The 10,365-nt window shown below is 47.2% G+C and overlaps 1 non-coding gene across 1 annotated transcript; it reads right to left on the bottom strand.

The window, feature by feature from the left end:
* Positions 1–8,526: 8,526 nt before the first annotated feature.
* Positions 8,527–8,633, bottom strand: LOC131742971 (U6 spliceosomal RNA). Its single transcript, XR_009331628.1, has one exon. It is a non-coding gene; the product is annotated as a U6 spliceosomal RNA (small nuclear RNA).
* Between the last annotated feature and the right edge of the window lie 1,732 nt (positions 8,634–10,365).

Genomic DNA, 10,365 nt, shown 5'->3' with positions numbered 1-10,365 from the left:
TTATTTCTTAAAATTTATACATAAATTTAAAATTAATATATAAAACTTATGCATATATAATTATAAATACACAATTATAAACAACTATATATATTATAAGTTCATAATCAAAAACAAACATTATAAATATATAATTATAAACAAATATAAGTATATAATTATAAACACAATATATAATTATAAACATATATTTAAATATTATTATAAATATATAAATTTTAAAATAATTTTCACCACTTTTGCTAGAGGCGGGTCTGTGGAACTCTTTGTGTTGCTGTTCCAGAAGTGGAACTCTTTCCCCTCCAAACTGGCTTTTGAAATGACCAGGAAAGAAGTGAAATGTATAAGAATTGGGAAGAAAGCAGCAAAACTGTCATTCTTCACAGATGATATGTTTAAGCATGTAGCAAGTCCCACAGAATGCAGATAAATAGCAGAATCTATAAAAAAGTGTAGCAAATTTCAAATGCAAAAACCTACTGTATCTCTATTAACAGCAAATGGAGAATAACATTTAAGGATACATTTTACAATTCAGTAAAAATATCAGTTTACTAGGGATGAATCTAAAGAGATGCCCAAGTCATTTGTTTATGGGGAAAACTCTACATACAACTTCATTGAGAATTATTAAAACATATTAATGGGGGAGAGAGAGAGAGAGAGAGAGAGAGAGAGGATATCCATGGATTGAAAGTTCAACGTGGTAAAAGATGCCACTTTCCCCCAAATTGATTGCTAAATTCCCCCAGAACTGGTTCAAGGTGCAGAATTCCTGTACCTTTTTTAGGGAGCAGAAGCCAAAGAGCCGATTCTAATTAAGAGACGCTCAAATCCTCTTGACAGAGAGGAGCGCTCTCCTTCGTCCTGGCCACCTGGGCAGTTTCAAGGTCATGGCCAGAAGGACTTGGTTCCCTGCGTAGCCCACTCAGAATTCTCCCTCTCTGTCTGAAGAGGCGACCTTGGTTGAGGGTCCCCCCATGGGCACACCTGTCCCAGCTTCAGCCCAGAGAGTAGGGACAGGGAGGGTCTCCCTGTGCCCTCTGGGGGTCGCCCCATCCCGCCCCCTCTAACTTGGGCTCTCCTGCCGCCCCCTCCTCGGCCGCCAGGGGTCGCTGTCCCAGAGCGGCGACCAAAAGGAAGGGCCCCCAGATGGCGGGGCTCAGGGACCTCCTAGTGACACCCCGACACACTGAGGCCCAGAGCCCGGGGTCACCCTAGGCAGGGACAGTGGGGGGTCGGGGGTGGACTCAGGGACCTCCGAGTGACTCCTGTGGACCTCTTCTAGGTTCTCAGTCCCGTGAGGGAGGCACACAGCTGAGGACAACGTCCAGGGGCCTCAATCCGAGCAGGGCCGCAGACGCAGGAGCGGGCTTGGCCTGTCCTCGGGGCTGTGAGTCCGGCTGCTCTGCAGAGCAGGCCGCAGGTCGCAGTGACCCCAACATAGACACCGTGTCCCAGCGGCTCCAGGTGGGCGTGTGCCCTCCAGAAGTGCTGACCGCGCACTAGGGATGCACAGGGCTCCCTGGGCCATGTCTGTGAGGGGAGGACTGGAACTGCCCAATGTCCATCCATGCAGACCCGGCGGCACCTGCCGTGTCCACACGCTGAGCCATCTGGCTCCCCCTGCTTGACTGGTTGGATCCCAGTCCCAGAGATGTATGTGCAGGAAGTTAGAAGGAGCAGGTATGGCGGCATGATATCGTCCAGGTACCTTTGAAAACTTGGACAAATCTCAAGGTGTTCAGCCTGCTCTGCAAGCCCCTGAGGGCCTGCCCCCTCCCCTGCCACCTTCCTTAGATCCAGCCATACTGACCTCCTTGCTGTTTCTGCAACTTGTCAGGCACATCTGACCTCAGGGCCTTTGCACTTGCTGTCCCTTCTGCCAGGATTACTCCTCTCCTGGCACCTCCTGGGGGGTCCCCTCCTTCATTCAAGGGTGGCCTCTCCTGACCATCCCCCTAAACCAACAGTTGTCACCCCAACCCCTTTCTTTCCTACAGAGCTTGTCACACCTCACATTATAGTATAACGTGTTGCTTGTCTGGCCTGCCTTACCCACTGGGACTTTGCTCCAGGACTTGGTCTCTGAGGCCCCTGCCATGTCCACAGGGCCCAAAGCAGCAGTGGGCTTCAGAGCGGATCAGGGGCTATGGGTGGAGTGAATGGTGCTTGCTTCTTCTGGGGAAGGAGCAACAATGGGCCTGGGGGACAAAGGGACCCGGCGTGACCAGTTTTCCTTCTCTTGGGAGACAATCTTAGCTAGTGGAACACTGCTTAGTGTTTCTTGCTTCTGTGTGGTGTGTGTGGAGCGTCTGTGTCAGTGTTCTTGGCATTTTGGGGTTTCTGTGAAGTCCAGCCTGCTCCCCTCCCGACACCCCATCCCATCACACAGAGGAGGCCCATCTTGGGGACTCTCTGGTCTGGAGATTCCTTTCCCATGGTTCTTCTTCCCTCCTGGGGGTCCGTGCACCTGTGCGTGTGAGGAGGGTGGGAGTACAAGACCCCCAGCTCCGCTGCCCAAGAGGGTCCAGCCTCTGGGTTCTGACAGGGCCTTGGGAGCTGGAACGAGCTGGAATCTGGGTCAGGAACCAGGGCTCCACTGCTTGCCTGCTGTATGACCTTGGCTAGCTCATATCCCCCACCCTGTGAAAGGAGAGAATGATCTTCCCAGACTTGTGCATCCGGGATTTCTAATGAACCATCCTGGGTCTTTGCAGGTGTGACTGTGACCTTTCAGAGAAATGACAACAGTGGCCAGTAGAGGGCACTGTCGACTGGGGCCTCTGTGTGTGCATCTGAGTGTGTGCATGTGTGCATATGTGTGAGCATGTGTGTGCACACCTGTGTGAGTGTGTGTGTATGCCTATGTGGGGGTGGCACGTTATGGGGACATGAGTATGTGACCAGGAATGCAGCCCAGACACCTCCATGTGGCCCATGAGCACAGTCAGGTGACGGTGGTGACACCCCTGTGTGGGTGACACCTCTATGTGGTGCATGGTGACGGTGTGGCTGGGCTCCCGAACTCAGCCGTCCTGCCCCCAGATCAGCTCCCCACAGGCCCAGCTCCAGGCCCCAGATGTGGACTGAGGGCCCCAGGCTAGGGGAGAGCCGGGCTGGGGCCTGGCTGGTCAGAAGGGACCAGGGTCTGGGGGCTCACTCTGCTCCCCAAGGCCTGGGACTGGGTATGTCGTAGGGCATCAGCTTCTCCCCTTGGACACTGTGTATCCCTCCTGTTCACAAGACGTGAGCAGCACCTGGGCAACGATGTGCTGGAATGGGCCTCAGCTCCACAGCCCAGAGGCAATGCTGAGTCTTGGGGTGCAGGTTGCAGGGCTGGAGGCTGGCTGAGCCGTGGTGGGGAATGGTGGCCCTCGGGGCCAAGGGCGTGTTGGCGCCATTGGCGGGAGAGCACTGGGCCTTGAGTCCAGCAGTTGGGCTCACAGTGTGACCTGGGCAAGTCCTTTGCCCCCTGTGGGCCCGGTTTCTCCTGTGAAAGCTGAGTGGGTAGGGCCCAATCTCTAAGACCCCTTCCAGGTTCCCCAGTAACCCCCACCCCCCTCTGGCTCCTGGGGCAGCCGGGCTGGGCAGCCAGGACCCCTAATGGGCCCGACACCCCAGACTCTTGAGATCAGGGCTGGGGAGATGGGGAATCAGGCCCTGCTGTTGAAGACGCTGGGGCTGGGGACCTCCCCTCCAACCCTCCCCCATCAAGGGCAAACTGGAGGTCTCTGGCCTCAGAAGCTGAGGGACCAGACGTTATCTGGGGCAGAGGGGCTAGACCCCTTTGGCTCTGACTGTGGAGACCACCGACAGGGCCTTCCCACAGCTCCACCTGTGCAGACTCCACAGGCCCCAGCCCACAGACCCCCACCCCCAGCATTCACACACTCCCCCCACAAACCCCAGAGCAGTGGGGGGCTGAGCTCACAGCCCTGTGCCTTCTCTTCTCACCAGGGGCTCCGTGTTGCCAGGGAGACATGCAGGGCAACCATGGTTGGAGGGGAGGGGTCCAAAGACTCCCTGAGAAGGGGGCTTCCAGATGGTTCAGGCCAGCTTGTGGCGGGTGCTCTGAAGAGCTGGGAAGAGGCCTTGAGGCCCCTGTCTGCACCCCACCTCAGAGCAGAGCAGGGGTCGGGTGGGACAGATGGGGGGCAGTGTCCTCGGGCCCCTCTCTGTCCACGCCTGTGCCATCCCTTCCCTAGGATCCAGGGGTCCTCCCGGGCTCTGAGGGGTGGGGGGCAATGTGTGCTGCCTTTCTGGAAGTCTGTCTGGAACGAGCTCTCAAAGCCTTAGGCGGGCATGACCTTTGATCCCTGAGGGGAGGGTCGACCCAAAGTCAGTGGTGGGATCCCTGCCCAGGGATGGAGGCCAGGGCATTGACTGCATCCTGTGTGGGACAGTGGTGCCCGAAGGGACCCACTGAGTGTTGTGAGAGCCGCAGGTTCACAAGTGTGATGCACAAGTGTGATGCACGCCCAGGTTACCACACATGCGTGGGTGTACTGTTCAGTGACGAAAAGAAAATATCTACCTATCCATCCCATCTCTTCTCTCTGTCATCTGTGTATGTATGTATGTATCTATCATCTATCACCTATGTATCTATGTATCTATCATCTACCCATCATCTATCTATACATCTATCATTGATCTGTTGTCTGTGTGGAATGTGAGGTCCAGTCTGGAAGGACACACACCAGATACAACCAGCATAATCTCCAGTCTGTTTTGGAAACTTTCCTTCTTTATACATTTTTCCAGTTTTATTACAGGAAAAAATTAAGCTGTCTCCATTTTTGAAAACAGAACAAATTGAAACAATGTATTGAACAATGACAGGCCCTGGACCCTCCCTCTGGCCCCAGTGTTGGTGGCCCTGCTCTGGGGGCAGATCTGCCCAGAGGTGGCCAGCCGGGCACACAGCTGGGTGGGGGCCCCTCCATGTCTGCAGTGAAAGCAGCGCTGGGTAGTGTGGGTGGTATCAGATGCAGTGTTGAGAGAAAGAAAACACATACAGTCCAACTTAATCTACATAAAGTTCAAAAACAGGCCCAGCTGAAAAATGGTTAGTTTAAGGGCACACACGGAGGACATAAAACTGTAAGGAAACTTAAAGAAACGACGAATTTGGGGGTCCTGAGGTCCTGGCCACGTTCTGAGCTTAGATGGTACATGATGGCGGTTTTATTACAGTACTTTTTCAACTTTACAAGTACATTTTATATATACTTTTTACGGTTGTTGTAGTTTGCAATTAAAATAGAGGAAGTACATCAAAATATTAGTGGTGGCTCTTCTGGGTGAAGTACGAGGGGGTAAATTTGTTCTGTAGTTTGTACTTTCCACATTATTTGGAGTGAGCTGTTATTTTTAAGCTAAAGACCAAGACTAATAGTGTGTTTTATTTATTTATTTATTTATTTTAAATATTTATTTGGTTGTGCCGGGTCTTAATTGTGGCATGCATGTGGGATCTAGTTACCTGACCAGGGATCAAACCCAGGCCCCCTGCATCGGGAGCACAGAGTCTTATCCACTGCACCACCAGGGAAGTCCCAATAAAGTGTATTTTTAAAGGAACTCAGAAAACCAACAAGCATCTCCCTGATGCTGGCCTGACACCCGTGTCCTTGTAGCTCAGCTGCACCCCGTTGCCTCCAGCTGAGCCTTTTGGGGCCCCAGCGATACCTGAACATGATGACATCTCTGCCAGGATGACCCTGAGATGGGACACAGATACCTCCCAGGCCTGGATTTTTCCTTCCTCCAGGTCATTTGGCTGACTCCACGTCACACCTGCGTTTGATACACTTTATTTCTGTCTGTTTGGGTGTGGTTTTTGTTAGTATAAGTTCATGAACCAGAGAACTTTGGGTCCCCTGGGGGAGAGAGTGGGTAGAGATTTTTTTTAATTGAGGTAAAATTCACACCACAAAAAATGAAGAATTTTGATTCAGTGGATTTGGTACATTCACAATTTTGTGCAACCATCACCACGATCTAGTTCCAAAATATTGTCATTACCCCAAAGGTAAACCCCAAACCCATTACGTGGTCATTCCCCATCCCTTCCCCCTCCCTCCAGTCCCTGGCAACCACTAATTTTGCTTTCTGTCTCTCTGGATTTACCTGTATTCTGAATATTTCATGTAAATGGAATCATACAATATGTGACTTTTTGTGACGGGGTTCATTCACTTAGCGTGTTTTTGAGGTCCATCCATGCTGTCACGTGTATCAGTACTTCATTCCTTCTTCTGGCCAAATAAAATTTCACTGCATGTATATATTTGTTTATCCATTCATCAACAGATAGACTTTGGGGTTCTTTTCACCTTTTGGCAACTGTCAGTAGTGCCGCTATGAACATAGGTAAATAACTTTTTATCTGAATATCTGTTTTCAATTCTTTGGGGTATGTGCCTAGTAGTGGAATTGCTGGGTCATATGGTAATTCTATATTTAACCATTTGAGACACTGCCAAACTGTTTTCCAGAGCAGCTACACCATTTCATATTCCCACCTTCAATGTACAAAATTTCCAATTTCTCCACATCCTTGCCAACATTTGTGATTTTCCATTTTAAAAAGTTATAGTCATCCTATTGGGCGTGAGGTGGCATCTCATTGTGGTTTTGATTTTCATTTCCATAATTACTAACAAAGTGAGCATCATTTCATGTTCTTCATTTGTATATATATCTCTCCTTTAGAGAAATGTCTGAGTTTGTTGACCATTTTGGAATTGGATTGTCTTTTTTTTTTTTTTTTTGCGGTACGTGGGCCTCTCACTGTTGTGGCCTCTCCCGTTGCAGAGCACAGGCTCCGGACGCACAGGCTCAGCGGCCATGGCTCACGGGCCCAGCTGCTCTGCGACATGTGGGATTTTCCCAGACCGGGGCACGAACCCGTGTCCCCTGCATCGGCAGGCGTACTCTCAACCACTGCGCCACCAGAGAAGCCCTGGATTGTCTTTTTTTGTTGAGTTGTAAATGTTCTTTATATATTCTGGATATTATACTCTTATCAGGTACATGATTTGCAAAGATTTTCTCCTTGTAGCTTGTCTTTTCATTTTCTTGAGTGTCCTTTGATACACAAAAGTTTTAAATTTGTCTATTTTTTCTTCCTTGTGCTTTTGGTGTCAGTTCTAAAAATCCATTGCCAAATCCAAGGTTATGAAGATATACCCTTATGTTTTCTTCTAAGAGTCTTATAGTTTTAGCACTTAAATTTAGGTCTTTGATACATTTTGAGTTAATTTTTTTAACATCTTTATTGGAGTATAATTGCTTTACAATGGTGTGTTAGTTTCTGCTTTATAACAAAGTGAATCAGTTATACATATACATATGTCCCCATATCTCTTCCCTCTTACGTCTCCCTTCCTCCCACCCTCCCTATCCCACCCTCCCACCCCTCTAGGTGGTCGCAAAGCAGCGAGCTGATCTCCCTGTGCTATGCGGCTGCTTCCCACTAGCTATCTATTTTACGTTTGGTAGTGTATATATGTCCATGCCACTCTCTCACTTTGTCCCAGCTTACCCTTCCCCCTCCCCATATCCTCAAGTCCATTCTCTAGTAGGTCTGTGCCTTTATTCCCGTCTTGCCCCAGGTTCTTCATGACCATTTTTTTTTAACGTCTTTATTTGAGTATAACTGCTTTACAATAGTGTGTTAGTTTCTCCTTTACAACAAAGTGAATCAGTTATACATATACATATGTTCCCATATCTCTTCCCTCTTGCATCACCCTCCCTCCCACCCTCCCTATCCCACCCCTCTAGGTGGTCACAAAGCACAGAGGTGAACTCCCTGTGCTGTGCTGCAGCTTCCCACTAGCGATCTAACTTACATTTGGTAGTGTGTACATGTCCCTGCCACTCCCTCACATCGTCACCGCTTACCCTTCCCCCTCCCCATATCCTCAAGTCCATGCTCTAGTAGGTCTGTCTTTATTCCCGTCCTACCACTAATCTCTTCATGACATTTTTTTTCTTAGATTCCATATATATGTGTTAGCATATGGTATTTGTTTTTCTCCTTCTGACTTACTTCACTCTGTATGACAGACTCCAGGTCCATCCACCTCATTATAAATAACTCAGTTTCATTTCTTTTTATGGCTGAGTAATATTCCATTGTATATATGTGCCACATTTTCTTTAACCATTCATCTGTTGATGGACACTTAGGTTGCTTCCGTGTCCTGGCTATTGTAAATAGAGCTGCAATGAACATTTTGGTACATGACTCTTTTTGAATTATGGTTTTCTCAGGGTATATGCCCAGTAGTGGGATTGCTGGGTCATATGGTAGTTCTATTTTTAGTTTTTTAAGGAACTGCCATACTGTTCTCCATAGTGGCTGTATCAGTTTACATTCCCACCAACAGTGAAATAGGGTTCCCTTTTCTCCACACCCTCTCCAGCATTAATTGTTTGTGGATTTTTTGATGATGGCCATTCTGACCGGTGTGAGATGATATCTCATTGTAGTTTTGATTTGCATTCTCTTAAAAAAATATGGAATGCTTCACGAATTTGCGTGTCATCCTTGCACAGGGGCCATGCTAATCTTCTGTGTATCTTTCCAATTTTAATATATGTGCTGCCGAAGCGAGCACTTGAGTTAATTTTTGCATATGGTGTGAGGTAGAGGTCCAACTTTATTCTTGGCATGAGGATATTAATTTGTCCCAGCACCATTTGTTGAAAAGGCTCTTTGGTTGAATTTTCTTGGCACCCTTGTTAAAAATCAGCTGATCAAGAGAATGAACACAAGCCATAGCCTGGGAGAAAATATTTGCAAAATACACATCTGATGAAGGACTATTATCCAAAATATATGAAAAACTCTTAAAACTCAACAATGAGAAAACAAACAACCTGATTAAAAAATGGGCCAAACACTTGGACAGGTCACCAAAGAAGATAGACAGATGGCAAATAAGCAGAGGAAAAGATGCTCCACATCCTATATCATCAGGGAAATGGAAATTAAAACAACAATGAACATCACTACACACCTATTAGAATGGCCAAAGTCCAGAACACTGACAAATGCTGGTGAGGATGTGTAGCAACAGGAACTCTCATTTAGTGCTGGTGGGAATGCAAAGTGGCACAGACACTTTAGAAGACAGTTTGGCTGTATCTTACAAAAATAAACGTGTTCTTAGCATAAGATCCAGCAATCATGCTTCTTGATATTTACGCAAAGGAGTTGAAACTCATACAAAACACTGCACACACATGTCTATAGAAGCTTATTTATAATTACTAAAATGTGGAAGCAACCAAGATATCTTAGAAAAGATGAATGGATAAATGCACTGTGTACATCCAGTCAATGGAATATTATTCAGCAATAAAAATAAATGAGCTTTCAATATTAAGTCATAAAAAGATATAGAGGAACATTTAATGTGTATTAATAAATGAAAGAAGCCAATCTGAAAATGCTACCAACTGTCTGATTCCAACTATATGACATTCTGAAAAAGGCAAAATTATGGAGACAATAAAAGGGTCATTGGTTGCTGGGGTTTGGGGGTAAGGAGGGAAATACTCTGTATGATACTCAAGGATAAATACATGTCATTATACATTTGTCCAAACCCATAGAATGTAAACTATGAATTCTGGATGATTATGATGTGTCAATGTAGGTCCATCGGTTGTAATAAATGCAGGAGAGATTGATAATAAAGGAGGTTATGCACGTGTGGGGGCAGGGAGTATGCGGGAAATCTCCATGTCTTCTGCTCAATTTTGCTGTGAACCTAAAACTGCTCTAAAAAATAGTGTTTTTTAAAAAATCAATTGACCATGGATGTATGTTTTTATGTCTCACTCTCAATGCTATTTCATTGATCCATATGTTTATCTTTATTCCAATACCACACTGTTTTGGTTACTGTAGCTCTTGGTAAATTGGGAACTGTGCTTCTTATAATTAGGATCTACCCACCCACCCAACTATTCAACCATCCATTCCCCCATCCAACTACTAACCTACCCTCAAACACACCAATCCACCTACTTAAATACCCATCCATCAATCAACCACCCATCTCTCCATCCATTTACCCACCCACCCAACTATCCATCCATCCATCCATCCATCTCTTCCTTCCTTCCTTCATTCAATCTGTTTATTGAGAACCTTGAAGTTACCATGCACTACACTGGGGATGAGATTCAGAGCCTGCAGACCCAGGAAGAGGCCACATCCCTTGGGAGCAGCAGCTTTTCCTTTGTCAATGAGGGTCCTGGAAGGGGGAGGTGAGAACCCATGGGGTCGGGCCCTCCAGGATTCCAGGACCCCGGATGGAGCTCGGGGAGGATGTGGGGAGG

This window comes from Kogia breviceps, chromosome 15 (assembly GCF_026419965.1).
Source record: "Kogia breviceps isolate mKogBre1 chromosome 15, mKogBre1 haplotype 1, whole genome shotgun sequence".
In the NCBI taxonomy this organism is placed as follows: domain Eukaryota; kingdom Metazoa; phylum Chordata; class Mammalia; order Artiodactyla; family Physeteridae; genus Kogia; species Kogia breviceps.
Note: the sequence above shows the minus strand (reverse complement) of the source record. Positions and strands in the feature narration are given on the sequence as shown.